Here is a 17,744-nt window from a genome sequence, read left to right on the forward strand (position 1 = left end):
AATGTACAGTCAGTGAACCAGCATCAGTCCAGAAACTATTCAGGCCTAACTCACAAAACCAGGTCCACACTTGGCGGAACCAAGGGAAACCAAGCTGGCCGTTTAGTTCCAGAAGCTCCTTCAATCCTTGTCTATAGGGTCTTAATTCTTCTGTGACCCAGATTCCTAACCAATATAATAAGGGTCTCAAAACAGCTAGGTGTTCCAGTCTCTTAATAGCAATATTGTAGAACAATGGGATCAATGGTGAATTTTGGGGGAGGCACATTAACATCCATATCATTTTATTTTCTCATTTAACAAGGGAACTCAATTTCTCCCCATCCCATATTTCCGCCATTATAAAGTGCCGCTGTTTAAGCCTTATATTTGTATACCGCTAGGGCTGGGGGGACCTCCTTAGACTTAGTAGCGTGGTGTTTTTTGACAATTGGCATAAAAGTTTGAATGAAAACTATCTTTGCCTTGTTAATATGGGGTTTCCATGAAAGTTTTGTGTCAACTGTTATTCCAAGGTAGCTAAAGTTCGATACATGCTCCAGTGGAGTTTGGCCAATAACAATATATTTCTTAAAGCTTTTGTGCTGTCTAATAGTCATGTATTTAGTCGTATTAGAGTTTATTTCGAGGCCCTTGAATCTGCAGTAGTTGCTGAAACTATCGAGTAATCTTTGCAACCCCCTTGAAGTCTGTGACAGTAAAATTGTGTTGTCTGCAAACATTAATTAAAACAAAATCACTATAATATTAATATACTTAACATTATAGGGACCCCTCCTAGTTTCGCCGAATCATGAGTGCATTTTGTAGATACTGGGCAACATCAAAGACATATAATGAGATGGGAGTGGGTGCCAATACGCACCCCTGTCTCACCCCCCTCATAATAGGGATGGCATCTGTGAGTTCACCCCTGGTCCCCAATGCACTTTTGCATAATTATCCTGATGGAGTCTAATTATCTGTATCGGGATCTCTTTAGGTACTCCTTGTTGTTGTAATGATTCCCATAGGAGATCCCTTCGTACTAAATCAAACGTGGCTTTCAAATCAAAGAAAGCTACATACAAATGTCCAGCTGTTAATTTAACATATTTCCAGGCTATACATGAAAGTCTGAACACCTGATCAATCGTGCTCATGTTGGATCTAAATTCTGCCTGGCATGGTGAGAGAATGTCATTCTTGTCTATCCAGTGACTCAGTTTGTTTAGTATCTGCTTTGCAGGATATCAATTAGACTTATAGGCCTGTAATTGGCCGGGTCTTCCTTGTTGCCCTTCTTGTGGATAAGCACTATTTTAGCCCCATCCATGAATTTGGTATTGGCGCTCCTGAAGCCACATTACTTAACAAATTGACATATGGTATCCATATTTCTGGGTCATGCTTCAAAAGGTCCCCTGGTAATTTGTCGGCCGCGGGCCTTCCCTGCTTAAATGGTGTCAATGGCTGCCCTAGTCTCTTATTTACTAAAGTGAAGAATAGATGCTGTTGTTTGATGAAAAGGGGCCTGGGAGAGTCCAATAGAATTTGGGACCCCAGGGTACAGCTTAGAAAAATTTCTACTCCAAGTACCTGGATCCAGGTAGTGATCGGTATTAGTACTAGCTTTACAACCATGAGCTAATATTCTCCAGAATGTAGCCTGATCTTTAGTTCTAGCCGCAATAATGAGGTAATTTCAGGTTGCATTATCCCAACTCTTTGACACCATATTTAGCACATTTTTTAAAATTCTGCCCTAAGATGCCTTATTTGTTCGACATTTTTACCCTTAATTGTCACTAGTAATCTTCTCTTGGCAAGCAAACACTGTTTGTTTTAACATGGAGAATTAGATTAAACTGCTAGATGCACCTCAATTTGCAACTATTTTTTGAGGTTTACTCAAAAAAACATTAATTTCTTGACCAGACTGTGATGAATTTGCACTATCGGTATATCAGGTGGACATACATCACTAAAGGGGATAGGAGCATCGAAAAAGGCATTATAAATTCCACTCAGAGACTCAGCTTCATTGACTACATGGGACCATTTAACTGTCCTACAATTATTAATAATTGTCAGCTGGGAAGGATTATTCATGATGTCAACAGTTCGAGCTTCAATCAACCTTCCTTTCCCAGTTAAACCCAGTGTAAAATGATCACTTTCTTCCCTGGTGTCCACCCTAAAGTCATTCAAATAACCCCAATATGCAGCACTCACCAAGATATAGTCTATTTTAGACTTGACAACACCTCTTTGAAAGTGTAGGCACAAGGACTATCAGAAGGGAACCGGCCATTACAGGGTCTCAGCCATCATTCTACAGTAAAGTGGGCTAATTGCATAAAAGCTAATGTGTAGGAAACAGAGAAATCTGCATCTAGAGTAGCAATATGTATGGCTAAGTCCTACTCCTCTAGTATTGATTCCAGCTATGCTACAGGCTCAAATATTCAATTAAAATCACCATCAATGAAAACAACTCTCTCTGGTCTCACAGAAACAGGGGGCCCGATTCACAGAACTAACTTAAGACAGAATCCTAAACTTACTACCATTTTGGTATTCACAGAAGGCACTTACTGATTGATGAGTAAGTGCCTTCTGTGAATACCAAAATGAGTAAGTGCACTTACTCATTTTGGTATTCACAGAAGGCACTTACTTATCAATGAGTAAGTGTCTTCTGTGAATACCAAAATGAGTAAGTGCCTTCTGTGAATACCAGAATGAGTAAATGGTAGTAAGTTTAGGATTTTATCTTAAGTTAGTTCTGTGAATCGGGCCCAGGGACTCTATCTAATAGGTTCATCACTGGAAACGCCACAGTGGACAATCTTGGCCTAATATAAACATTAAAAAACATATAAATCCACTCTATTAGGCGCTGTTATCTTCAGCCCTAAAATATATGGCGAGGATATATTCATAATGTCTATAGATATATTTAGATAGATTTATACCTATACAGCAAGTCTACCAGAGGGCCTCCCTCTTTTAGAGAGAATTGCACCAACACTAATAGTCCTACATCCTAACTTATGTGGAGACTCAGTCAGCCAAGTCTCTTGAAGATAACAGATATCAAATTTCCCCATATATTCCTGCCAGTCCGGGTCTATCAGTTTTTGCTTCAGACCGCGATATTCCAAGAAGTCATCAAGAAATATGGTGCTTGTATCTTGAGATGCATATTAGGTCTACACTCGGCATGTATGTTTCTATTGCCAATTGGGCAGGTAAATACTCTTCTAAGTACCTGGGCTTCCTGGCTCTCCGTTTGCCACGGGGTTGAAGTATTAAAAGCAACCTCACAAAGATTCAATGTGGCATCACTGTTGGCTCTATTGGTAGGCCATCTTGTCAGTCAATCAACAGATTCCAAATTGTCAACAAGCTGGGGGATATAAGGGGAATTGCCTGGCTCCAACCGTGTTCCGTGGGAATAATTCTTCTCAGTATTAGCTATATTTAACTTGAATCCTGTTGTAGACTCCATGAATGGATGACTGCATAAGTCAAGAGCTATCAGGCCATCAGCATTGGGCTTTGACCTGAACATAAACAGTATGTCATCTAAAATCCCACCAGTACTCTGAAGCCACTTGGCCTTAACTATATCAGATCTTACTATGGATAAACATTGGCGGCAATGCCTAATCCAATGTAACACCTTGTTCCTCAAAGAATTCTCATCCTCCCAACCACGTTGTTTTAACTTTGGAACATTAGTCATGAATACCTTGCAGGCTCCCCTTCAATATCTGTTGTTATCTTTACCTAGATTCTGAAAAGAGGTATATCTATTATCTACGTATGGTTGAGATCTTGGAGACCCTCCAATTACTGGTCTGTAGTTGGAGCTTCTATCAGCGCCCATATACGTGGCAGCACTTAGCCACTATTTTTGCCTTAATGCTGCCTTGTAAATATGGCTCCATTTAATGCAGTTTTCTGCATTAAAGGGGCGTGCAATGGGTGTTGCGGGGGGTGTTCCAAGCAACATCCATGGCTTTTTGACACTGCCCCAGATTTACGAGAAATCGTAAATCTGAAACAGCTCCAAAAACCTTTGCCTCCCCAAGGGAGGCATAAGGGAGGCACAACGCAGAGAAATATCTTTATTTTGACTCGTTTTTCCTTTGCAGGACACATAGAAAGAGGAAAAAGCCTCTCCAGATTGTTTCTGTGTGGGAAGGTTTCCCTTCCTGCACATAAATAATCATCCCCGCAACCAGGCACCATTGCATCATGCTGCAAAGGTGCCTGCGTTGGCGCACGGCAGACTATTGTGCGCCGACGCAGGGAAGGAGGACAGGAATGCATTGTATCTGATAGATACAGCAAATTCCTGCCCTTTTCTTTTACCATAGCGCAGCACAGCAGGAAGGCCTGCAGCCCTGCCCTACAGTAAAACCTCATAAATGAGGCCCTCAGTGTTCTATGCAACCTGCACTATCGTGCTTCTTGTAAAAAGGTTTTTATCTTTTTAGTGCCTGCGCTAGCCGCTTTCTTCTGATCGGATAATATAAACTCTACTTCCTTAATTAACTCGATTGCAGCTAGGGTACAGTTCTCCGCTGCGCTTTTCTTTCTTTTTGCTATATTTCCATTCCCTACTACAGCCTCAGTGGCCTTCCATTTGCCCATTCTTAAATTGCTGAATGTTCACTTTCTCCTTACTTTGAACCCTAGTTGAATTTATCTAATCCCTTATAATATTTGATCTTCTAATTGACAATTCCAATAATTTACATCATCCCAGTGTCACAATGGCCCACCGAATGTAAGATGTATGATTCAATCAAGGGTGAGACTACAAGCAAAGGTAATACTAATTAAACAGATGTCAAATCAGTCAATGGATCTCGTGCTATCTATGTTGTGGCGAGATTTCCTTGCAACCAGTCAGGACTCTACTTGTACCAGATCACAGACACCTTGAGTTTAGTTGCAAATCAACATTTGGGGTCTGTCTTTGCTTCAAAATATGAAACTGTTTACCTACATATATTTGTGAATAGCTCTAAAGATTTGGCTCAGAGCCAAGGGGGTTGGCCCTGCCCTGCCTCTTCCTATAACTGACGGGAACAGGACAACCCTTCACTTGACCTGGGCTTTGCCCGGGCGCGGCGGGAGTGAGGGTGGCACTTTATAGCGCTTGATGGTTTTGCCCAGATCAGTTGGCAGCGACTCCTGGTGCAGAGTCCTGGGACATGTGGCATTGCCCCAATCTCACTAGATATTGGGAACAGGTTTTAGACAATATTTACTTAACTTTTAACACTACCATCCCAAGATTCTCAACTTACACCATCTTGGGACTCCCGAATCCCCTGACTTATCCCCTACTCTCCAACAGGGGAAAGCAAATGGCCCTTGCTTTAAATGTGTCGCACTTTGGGGTACAGATACGTCTCCTCACCATGTCTCCTGGCTGCATAGATTGTGGTTCCTTCTTGTGGTGGAGAAGCATTCCCTAGCGGCAACCCCGGACTGCTCCTCCTATTCAGAACTCTGGGCCCCCTTCATTCACATCCTCTCTTCGAATGTCGGGAGCTGAGATGCCCGTCCTTTCTTTGGCTCCTTTGCCTGTCTCTTGGGGTGTCCTGCCTAGAGGCCTAGCCAGCCTAGGCCCTTTTCTGTCCCTTTTACCTAGTTGAAGCTCACTACATTGCTTGTTTTTCCAAAAGCCTGAAGGATCTGAAGGGGGGTGATTAAGGTTTATTTTCTTCAGTTTTGCTTGTACTTACCAGTCTGTACCTCACAGCCTGCCCCAAGGGTTGTAGGCAGGGCCGAATTGGTGATGGCAGGCACCGGGCAATCCCCTCGGTATGCCAAAAGGGGTGAGGGCCGAGGTAGGAAAGTAGGATCTGCTTCTTATGGCTACCCCCACTTTTTGCTTGATGTCTCACTGTTTTTGACTAGTCTGGATGGGATCCTGCTAATCAGGACCCCAGCCTGTCTGATTTCTCCCTTAAATTGACATACATGTACTATGGTACACTCCAGATTGAATACTGGGGTACCTTTATAAGTCTTTAATATATAGTACATCAAGTACCCAGGGTACAGGTACTCCAGAGGTCTCCAATGGGCTGAAGTATGTATTATGCCACCCATGAGAGGTCGTGCAAAATGGAAGTCTAGATCTACTACTGTAGCCTGTGTAAGATGGTGCTTGCACCACTTACTTTAGATATAGGTTCACTATATTCAATGGTCACTACAATTAACACTTATAAGTCACCCCTATATCAGGCCTTAACAATCCTGAAGGCAGGGTGCTGGGTTTTATGTGAGAGGGGGCCCCTGCATGAGCAGAGCCTCTCTGCAGCCTTCGGAGACCATACTCCCGGGTTGTCTGTGACTCAGCTGGACATATAGGTAGAGGTGCATTAAAAACTCGCGGTAAATGCTATCTTGAAAAATGCTGCATAGAAACATATTGTGTTTGGTATCAAACACCTTGGAATCATACCTCCACACCAGTAACTGGTGAAGAAGGTATGATTCCACCCTTCTGAAGAAAGCTTCGTGGGGTCACCGGTCAGTCCGGTGCCAGCTTTCTCAACCCGGACAGCACAAAATGGATGCTGCCAGCAAGAGACACATTTCTGCCCTCCTTCTGCTGAGCCACGCTCGAGCAAAGGAAGGCAGCACAATAGGCATCCTGTCACAGGCAAATGTGACCAACTCCCAGACAGGATTTAGTGTATTGGGGCTGGGTGGGTGCACTCTGAGAGTGCCTGAAAGTCTGCACTGGGGCACATTTGGTGTCTATGTGCATACTCCAGCTCAAACCAGTTCTGGGAGCCACTGGCTCCTGCTCTGGCACGCAACTGGACAAAGGACATGGGTGTAGTCACCCCTCTGACCTGCCCCTCCCCTAGGAGGGTCCCTGAATCAGTCCAATCCTCTCTCGTGGGTATAAAAAGGGTTACCTGGCTACAGGACATTAGATTGTACATGGACAAGATTCTACAAGAAGAACCCACCGACCTTCGACTGTCTGGACACCTTGAACTTCACTGGACCTCGACTGGGCTGACTTTGTACCCCTTTCCGTCCAAAGCTGAGCGTTGGTCAGCTATTGAGAGGGAATCCTTAGCTGTGGTTTGGGCTCTGAAGAAGCTGAGGCCATACTTGTTTGGCACTCACTTCAATGTTCAGACAGACCATAAGCCCCTCTTATGGCTTAAACAGATGAAGGGTGAAAACCCCTAACTTTTGAGGTGGTCCATTTCCCTTCAGGGGATGGACTATACAGTAGAACATAGACCTGGGAGGAAGCATGTCAATGCAGATGGACTCCACAGATATTTCCACTTAGAACATGAAGACTCAACTGGTCAAGGTTGGCTAAATGTCCTTTCATTTGGGGGGGTTGTGTAGAAAAGTAGGATCTGCTTCTTATTGTTACCCCCACTTTTTGCTTGATGTCTCACTGTTTTTGACTAGTCTGGCTGGGATTCTGCTAATCAGCACTCCAGCCTATTTGCTTTCTCCATTAAATTGACATACATGTACTATGGTACACTCCAGATTGGATACTGGGGTACACTTATAAGTCCCTAGTATATGGTACACCATGTACCCAGGGCATAGGTACCCCACGGCCTCCCATGGGCTGAAGCATGCATTATGCCACCCAAGAGAGGTCATGAAAAATGGAACTCTAGGTCTACTACTGTAGCCTGTGTAAGATGGTCCTTGCACCACTTACTTTAGATATAGGGTCACTATATCTAATGGTCACTAAACTTAAAACTTATAAGTCACCCCTACAGCAGGCCTTAACAATCCTGAAGGCAGGTTGCTTGGTTTTATGTGAGAGGGTGCCCCTGCATGAGCAGAGCCTCTCTGCAGCCTTCGGAGACCATTCTACCGGGTTTTCTGTGACTCAGACGGACATATAGGTAGAGGTGCATTGTAACCTCGCGGTAAATGCTATCTCGAATATGGCTGCATAGAAACATATTGTGTTTGGTATCAACCACCTTGGAATCATACCTCCACACCAGTAACTGGTGTGGGAGGTATAATTCCACCCTTCTGAAACGAGCTTCTTGGGGTCACCGGTCTACCCGGTGCCAGATTTCTCGACCCGGACAGCACAAAATGGATGCTGCCAGCCAGAGACACATTTCTGCCCTCCTGCTGCTGAACCACACTCGAGCATAGGAAGGCAGCACAATAGGCATCCTGTCACAGGGAGGTGTGACCAACTCCCAGACAGGGTTTAGTGTATTGGGGCTGGGTGGGTGCACTCTGAGAGTGCCTGCGAGTCTGCACTGGGGGCACATTTGGTGTCCCCGTGCATGGTCCAGCTCAAACCAGTTCTGGGAGCCATTGGCTCCTGCTCTGGCACGAAACTGGACAAAGGACATGGGTGTAGCCACCCCTCTGTCCTGCCCCTCCCCTAGGAGGGTCCATGAATCTGTCCAACCCTTTCTCGTGGGTATAAAATGGGTTACCTGGCTACAGGACATTAGATTTTACATGGACAAGATTCTACAAGAAGAAACCACCGACCTTCGACCGTCTGGACACCCTGAACTTTGCTGGACCTCGACTGGGCTGATCTAGTCTCCCTTTCCATCTAAATCTGAGTTGGTGCTGTGATTCAATACAGACTCTGTGCAGGACCTGTGGAGCACTTAAGAAAACAGAAGAATCTCCCTTGGAGTGAAGGAGTCACTCCCCTGCTTCGCAGGCACCTAAAGAGCAACTGACCGGTAGCTGCTCCTGAGCACCTGTGAATGCTGAAGATTTGAGCAACACAGGAGGTGGGTCCTGAAAGTTCCTGAGGTCGATCTGCCCTTTCACTGAGTTTGAGGCTAGTATCCCTCGTGAAGGCTGCGTAACCCCAACCCATGTGCACCGCGTCTATTTGCAAGTGCATATGCTTGTTGGCGATTCCTGAGCCTCTGCATTGGACTCTATGTTTTCCTGACCATGAGCAATATTTGCTCCAAAGAACTCCGGCTTCCTCAGACCGTGTGTTCCATGGGATGGTGCTTTGCAAACTTGCTTAAGGTCCCCTCGTGACTCCTGGTCCTTCGGCCTATGGGTCCCCTTGAGGGAAAGCTTGTTTGCTCTTGGGCTTTTCTGGTTGCTCCAGATGCGCTCTGACTACCCATTGCTTGGAGAGTCCCCTGGACCTTGCTGATCTACACCGTAACCTGTTTGTCTTTCCTGTGTGGGTTGCCGTTGCCAAGCCTTGTTGGTGATCCTGCCAGATGCCGACCCCACCGGCTCCTGGTTGTCCTCGACGCCTCTGGGACCTCTTGGCTGCAGAGTTTAAGCATCCACACTTTGCACCTGAAGCACCCGACATCGGTCGGCATTTGTCTACCGAGCCCCTGATCACACTGAGGTGACCCAGACTCTGTCCCCTCTGCTTTCAGGTTCCTCTCATCTAGAATCCAGGCTTGGATTCCACCGGACCCTTTTCACCTTCACGGCAGCAGCGCTTCTACACTTCCTTCCATAGAGAATGGCAAGAGTTTCCGATGCCACTTCAGACCTATGCACCCGGCTTCTCTGGGATAGGTAACTCCGATTCTACGATATACACGGGTGGGGTGACTCTTTAAACTCCTAATTTCTGAAAGGTTTGCTCGAAGTCCTCTTAGAATGGTCCTTAAACTTTAACTTTGCAACCGAGACTTTTCCATAGAGTTGTACGGAGCACGCGGTCGTGTTTCCTCTCTGCACCCATCCTCCATGGGTCTCCTGTGTCATCACCTTGGGTGGTTCCTTGGGTTCCCAGAGATTCTACGTGCACTAGGCAGTGTGTCGAGTCAAGTTGTGATTGTTATACAACTATTTTAGGATATGGTTCGGTCTCCCCCTGTAGCCACCTGTGTATTGTGCCACTTACAACTGTTCTATTGATTCAGTATTGTGTGCTTTGTGTTCTAACCTCGGGTAGAGGACAGTATAGAGTGTTATATAAATAAATACATATTTTTCTATAACTACTTTGTGGTTCTCCTTCATTTAGTTACTCAGGAGGTGATATTCTGGTAAAACGAGCTGCTTTACATTCCTTCAAGATTAAGCCTGAAGGCTGCTCTCCATAGATACCACTAGGATAGCTTTCAATAAGGTTATCGTTGACATCATACATCATTAGGGTCATGTAGATTGGAATAGGGTGCCCACTTTAACTAGTGGACAGCATATACCAAGCCACATTCTCACAGCCGGTTTAGTCACAGGGGGCCGAATTATTTAGCAAAATCAGCCCCCAGTAACACATTCAGAAGGCCTCCAATCCTTGAAAGTCAGTCTCTCTGCACTTTGACCTCTGTGTGGGGAAAAAGCACAACTGCCATTGGTGAGGTGACCTCATCTCACGAATGGCAGTGGGGCTTTTTACCAGCACTGTTGGAGTGCGAGTGTTGATTTAATTTAGTAGTGCGTGTGTGCAGGGTGCGTGCTGTCTACACTTTAGGCGCCACTGCTCGTGACCCGTCGTCACCTGCCTTCAAGTAGGTAGTGACCATGTGAATCCACTGCATGTAGCACCCCGCCAGAATTAGAAACTAACCATTCAGGAGTCAGACTTGCTCAGAGCACCAATGATAGTGTGCGTATAGGGCACGGCCGCGCGAGCCAGGTGGGTGAACTTGGGGAGGGGGCGAGGATCATTGGTCCGACTCGTACGTCATGCAGCACGACGCGTGAGTCAGACCAATGATCTGTGCCCCCCTCCCCAAGTTCGCCCACTGGCGCCGCAATATAATAGTGCGCACGTCCTGTTAGTCAGTCAGAGACTGCCACACAAATGCAGGCACAGCACCAGAATAAAAGCAGCAAGCAAGCAGTAGAGTTTGCATAGACCTGAGCCGGCCTCCACTTAGTAAGTGTCCTTAAGTTGAAAAATTTTGCACGATTAATTGGTGGCAAACATGTATTACAAAACGGCACTGCTGAATATAAAGAAACATCGGCCTTCCTTCAGGCCTATCGCCCTTCGAATTGAGGCTTAGCTAACTCATGCCTGGCTGGCTGCACAGTACCGGCAAAGTAGGTTAATCAGTCCTTTCCAACTCCAGCGCGAGCCACCTGACATTGGCGCACAGTGCAGGCCTGAGACAGCGGTCTCCACCTTCAGGCCAGGGAGGAGAAGTTGCAGGGGGACTCTGGCTCGTCACGGATTGAGGTGTGGCTTTCACCCGTCACCCCTGTGGTTCACTTCACACTGCAGGCAATTTGCAGCTTGAACATTTGAGACTGGGGCTGAGACATGCCATATCAGCCATGTGGTATCAGTGGTTGGTGGGCCTGAAGGAACAATGCTGCAATTGTCACCCCCCCACATTCTTGCAGGCTGCAAGATTGTGTGGCATGGTGACCTGGGAGAGCAGTTGATTCTCCTTTTACCACATCCAGTGGGCTCCTGCGTGAGCTGGTCTGGGGCTGACTGGACACACTGGACCTAGAGGGCACTTACTGGCCTGCAAATGCCTTGCCCTCCGATGACATGACTGGTCTCCTCACATACACCATTGGTCCTGTCTAGCACCCTTGCACAGGCCCTCCTGCTGTAGCCCCATCCGTCCCGTCTAGCAGTAACCTTTACACCATCCCTGTGTAGGTTTAGGTTACATGCACCATGCCGCCAACCTATCTAGTCCCCACATAACACACAGCAAACAAGACATGAGTCCTGTCATGCAGCGTGGGTAGCCAACTGGCCAAACAGTGAAGAATCCCGGCCTGGCTGGCTGGCCTCCTCTGCTCGAGTTATGCTTACTGCCAATAGGAGTCCTGTTGGCAGTAGGCAGACCTCAAGCAGAGCAGGACAGCCAGCCACGCCGGGATCCTTCACTGTTTTGCCTGCTGGCCACGCATGAGTTTCAGACTCTTTTCAAATTTGCATATGAGAGTGTATGAGAGGTACTTATTTTTATACATATTATATGATTCAAATATGGGAAGTGCTTAATACGTGTAAAATCGGATCTTGTAGTATTGCATTGCTCCAAAATTACATATCTGCATTGAAAAGTACAAGATATTGGCTAGTGGGACTGCTTTGAGGAGGAAATATCTCCTCCCACTCTCTGGTTCAGGGACCAGCGAAGACTGAGTCATAGTTATGATGTTTGTCAGGCAGGGCTTTACGTGGGATGGAAAAAACAGTTCTCTCAAAGGGACGTAGCCGATGTAATTTAAGATGTGGCTTAAAAACACAAAAGGTAAAAATCTGTGCTTAGCATAGTGTGCCGCCCAACTGGTATTGTGCTGTTTCTGTCATTCTATCCAGATATATAGTGCAACACGTAACATTACTTACAATAACAAGCCAGGCCAGGGTTATTGACTTTGTCAACTGTTGTTTGTTGCATAAGAAAAAAACAGTTACTACTGCTTCATTGTATATAATATTGAAAATGCTTCTATTCTGAAATGAAATATACTGATTCTCTTTGAAGTTACATAAAAGGTAGTGAAGGGTGGTACTGCTGCAGAGTTAAGATTTGTTTTTCACCTGGCCTGATGGTTAGGGCAAAAATAGAGCGCAAGTAAGGACCTGTCTCAGCAGCTGCTTTTTAGAAATGCCGGGCACTGGCAGTACCCGGCCCACTGAAAGCACTGTTGTTAAGTCTTCAAAAGGGTGCTGGTTTAAAATAAAATGCATGATGCGGGTGCCAGTCTTCTGGTTCTTATTCTTGTGGTTTCTGGTGCTTAGTCTGCAAGTCTGCATGTGCTGTGCCTGCTATATGAAGTCAAAAATGTGTCTGGGAGGTAGAGTGGCATGTTGGATGTAAAAGTCCAGTCCATCTATAGTGTCATTTGATAAATGCTGTGATTTCACTTTTAGTGGTGTTAAATGGGTGGGTGTGGAAATGCTCAGATCTGGTAAGGGTCTTCAGCTTCCATGACACCCCCACAGATGGTGAATCTGTCACAGTATCTGATCTGTTCTGAAGGGATGTAATGTGCTAAGATGAAATTTGGACCTTTTCCACTCTGAACCGCACCCTCAGCACCTCCGCTGGTCCGGAATAGGTGTGGCTCATTTGCTATCCTTGTTCGTGTGATTCTTGAATTTTTCACAATCCCATTACTTCAGTGATGTAACATTGATGGCAGCACCCAGTCTCTGAAAAGTGTTCCAGTGCCTCTGGCCTGGGTGCCTTTGTGTGAAATGTTCAAGCTTTCTGGCCTGGATACCATGTGTGACATTTCCATGCTTTCTGACTTCCTGGGTGCTTATGTGCAACGTTTCCATGCTTTCTGGCCTGGCCTGGGTGCTGATGTGTGAGGTTTCCATGCTTTCTGGCTTGGGTGCTTATGTAGGACATTCCCATGCTTACTGGCCGCCTGGGTGCTTATGTGTGATGTTTCCATGCTTTCTGGCCTGGGTGCTTGCTTATGTATGACATTTCCATGCTTACTGGACTGGGTGCTTATGTGTGATGTTTCCATGCTTTCTGGTCTGGATGCTTATGTGTAATATTTCCATAGTTTCTGGCCTCAGTGGCCTGGGTGCTTATGTGTGACATTACTACAGTTTCTGGCCGCAGTGACCTGGGTGTTCATGTGTGACGTTTCCATTCCTTCTGGCCTAGTGTAACGTTTCCATAGTTTCTGGCCTCAGCGTGTGTGACATTTACACAGGTTCTGGCCTCAGTGGCCTGGCTGCTTTTGAGTGACATTTTCACAGTATCTGGCCTCAGTGGCCTGGGTGCTTATGTGTGACATTTCCATGCTTACTGGCCCGGGTGCTCATGTGTGACATTTTAGTGCTTAATTCATGACAATGTGAGTGACAATTTATTGAAAATACAAAAAAGAATATCAGAATGCTGTAAAGTTATGATGTTTTAACAGTCTTAAAAAAAGCCTAAAACACATAACAATTTTGGCTGAAAAGACAAGAGTGGCCCGAAGGGTGTTGTGATCATTACTGTACGGCTCCTTGAAGAGTCCTGGGCAGCAATGTATGCAATTTCACTCTCTCTTAGACTAGCCCGGGGAGTAGTCTCTAGGTTTTGATTTCACTCTGTAATGTGCTATCTCTGAGCATGCCCTAGGGAGCGGTATCTTTTTCAGTTGTGATCTTATTCTGTTTCACACCATTCCTCAGTCTGTTCAATGAAACAATCTCTCCTTCTGTTGCGATTTTAGCTTGTATAGAGTTTCTCCGAGCCTGTCCTGGGAAACACTCTCATGAAGAGGTATGATTATAACATAAAATGTGTATTTGTAAAGTGCATGTTCACCCCAACCAGGGTATCTTGGTGCTGAATAACAGATGTTTATTGTTACCCAACTCAATGGTACTCATTTTATTGACCTCAGATGGATGAAAGGCTGAGTGGACCCGCTGGGAATTGAACCTGTGACCATGAGGTCAAACACAGGTCCCTGCAGTGGATGGATTAGTCCACTGAGCCACCAGACCCGGCCCGGCTAATATCACTCAACATTGTGCAGTCTGTTCATGAAACATGTTCCCACACTATAATATGCTATTTCTTAAACTGCACTTCAGAGAAGCCTCTTACACTGTCTTGGACACCACCACTTCCATATGATCTCACTTGACCATGTGCAGTCCCTGAACAAATTCTGAGAAGCACTTGGAAAAATAATTTCAGGATATGTCAATACTTTTGTTGACCCCAGGCAAGTGCAGATAGACTGATAGAAAGAAGCAAGCAAAAGGCACGGACATCATTATTAATGATGAAACAAAAAAAGTAATTCTAGTGTTAATGACAATAATTCCTAATGAAATTGTGCATGACTGAAAGGGAGCCAAATATTGAAAATGTTTGAGTTGGAATTATTTGCATGTTTTAAAGTCGTAACGTGTGTCTGCAAAAGGGTCTGAGATTGTATCTTTACCACATAATAGCTACCTGAATCTGTGGGATTTCCTGTTTAGGAAGTGAAATTGTGCAAAGCATGCTCAACACACAAGTGACACAACAGTTTCTGTATACCATATAACCAGGCCCCATGCATTAGGTGTTTGTGAACTATGTTTTTTCTCCAGGAAAAAGCATAAAATATCTATGATTGCAGTATCCTTATGTATTTCATGTGGATACCTTGAGTGGTGGCTTCCGTGACGCCTTGTCACAAGAATAGAAACACAGGAAGCTTGTCAGATTCATATCAAATGTGGTCATTTCTTTTAATTCCATTATCAATAGTTTAATGTGTGCATATGTATACTAAGTGATATCTTGTTTCAAATTTGTTATCAGTTTGCATCAGCTTTGAAAACCCCCTTGTCTATCATTTTAGATTTTCACTATGGATATGAAAGGTGCTGGGAAGAGAAAATCATACAAGAAAGGAGGAGCTGAGAAAGAACGTGAAAAAAATAATAGACATGCAAGAGAATGAAGCAAGCCACTACCAAAAAGTGACTGATATTTTTAGTCCCAAAAAAGATTTGGTTTCTTTCGAAGGCGGCAGCACGTCCACCAACTTCAGTACTGAAGGTGTTGAACAAACTGCTGAAGTTCAAAGAACTGAAATAGGCAGTGAAGTTACTGTTACTGAGGCAGCGCCCAAGTATACAGAAGTTTACATTGAATTAAAAAGTGATGTAGATTCTGAAGAGGTGTCAAGAAGATCCTGTAGTTGAGAAATCAGCATGTGCTGAGGTGACTTTAACTCATGCAGCTTTTGGAAAGAGAAAATCGCACAAGAAAGGAGGAGCTGAGAAAGAACGTGAATAGAAGCAAAAAATACAAGTGAAAGAAGCAAGCCATCACCAAAAATTGACTAATATTTTTAGGCGCAAAAGAGATTTCGTTTCTCTTGAAGGTGACATCACGTCTACCAGCTTCAGAAGTGAAGCTGCTGAACAAACTGCTGAAGGCCAAAGGACTGAAATAAGTATTGATTCTACAGTAAAGGAGGCAGCTCCCAAGTCTTTAGAAGGCTACATTGAAATAGAAAGTGAAGAAGATTCCAAAGAGAAGTGGCAAGAAGACCTCTTAGTTGAGAAATCAGCATGTGCTGTTGTGACTTGGATTGATCAAGCAGAGAATCAATGGCTGTTGAGACCAACATCTGAAAATTTTGAATGCCTTTTTTTAAGTGTCATCCCTGTAAACCAGACGGTCTACGTTGGAATGCTAAAAGATTATATCAGCAAAAAAATGGGAAGTCAAGGGAGTGGTTGACATCTTCACACAAAGCTGAAACCTTTTTCTGTGTGGTATGCTTAGCTTTTGGCAAACAGACAGATAGAAGTGCTTACGTTGATGGCTGTTCTGATGATAGGATTGTGTATCAAAGAATTGATGAGCACACAGACAGCATCCTTCATCACACTACGTTGGAATCCTTCATGATGCAATCAAGAAACATAGATATATGTAGCCATTTTTTTAAAAAGCACACAACTGCAAAACTAGAGGAAGTCAAGTGAAAATGTGTCAATTTACAAAGAGTAGTGGAAACAATAAAACTGATTGGCAAAAGAGGTCTGAGCTATCGAGCAACTACAGAAGCTACCTACACCTTAGAAGATGAAACATTGGATCATAGAAATTTTTGGGAACTTCTATAGTATCCTAAAAAATGTGATTCTTTATTGAAAAGCCATCTTGAGGATGTCATTGAAAAAAATAAGGTTGCATAAAGTGGTAAAGGGCATGGCAATCTGGTTACCCTGATTTCAAAAAACAACTGTGAACTCTCTCATAGATATTATTATCAAAATACCACTCCTTTATCTCTGTACTTGCAGTACAAGTTATTGATGTACTCCAGGCATATTGAATGGTAGCTAAAACCATTGACTCCCTGCAGCAAAAGGGTCGAGATTTCAGCTGCATAATGGATGCTCAAACAAATTCATCAATTGGGCAACAGAAAAATTGGATCAGTGTGATAGAGAAATCTTGATTTAAGTTGACTTCCCAGAAGTTTGAGTACACAGGAAGATGATGATGCTTGGCAAAACTGAGACTGATGAACCCATCAGGTCAGCTACTGATAAATACAGGAAAGAAGTTTATAATGCTGCGATGGATAAATTAGTTACCAGCCTGCAAAGTCAATTCACAACTTATGTTTAGTTGTTTGCAGATTTTGCATGCCTGAACCCCAGAAACTTTGAAGACATCCTGCAGAACTTTCCCCAAAATACCCTTCAACGACTAAGCGGCTTGCTAACTAGTTTTGATTCGGAAGCATCTGTTGATAAACTGCAGCATGAGTTGCCTGATTTTGCATCTAAGTTGAGCAGAGTAAAACTCAGTATTTAGGAAGAGGACAATATCATCCAAATAGTTCAAGATAAGCAAGACTTAGACACCCGTTATCTCAACTTTGAGGATGAGATAGTACAGCACGCTAATGTTGGTAAAAAAAAGACTAAGTGTGAGACTTGCAAGGACTGTATTGCTTGCTGCTATAGCTTAATATTGCGTTATAAAATGCACAGTAAAGCCTTCTCTTCTCTCTTTAATGCCTATAAGTTGACATTGACTCTTTCCTCCTCTTAGGTGGCTTGTGAAAGATCTTTTTCTAACTCAAGTACATCTAGAACAGGCTGCGCAATTCTCTCTCTTAGTCATGTTTGAAAGCCTTTATGCTTATGTCTGTGGAAAACGATGCCTTAATGCGAGTAAGCAATGAGACAATCATTGATCTTTTTGCCTCCAAAAGCAAATTGATGCACTGGATGTTAACACTTTAAAATGGGAGCTCAGGTTGCCACATTTTTAAGCTAAGCACTGATAAAATATTTTATTTGAAGG

Source organism: Triturus cristatus, chromosome 2_2 (genome assembly GCF_964204655.1).
Source record: "Triturus cristatus chromosome 2_2, aTriCri1.1, whole genome shotgun sequence".
Taxonomy (NCBI): Eukaryota; Metazoa; Chordata; class Amphibia; order Caudata; family Salamandridae; genus Triturus; species Triturus cristatus.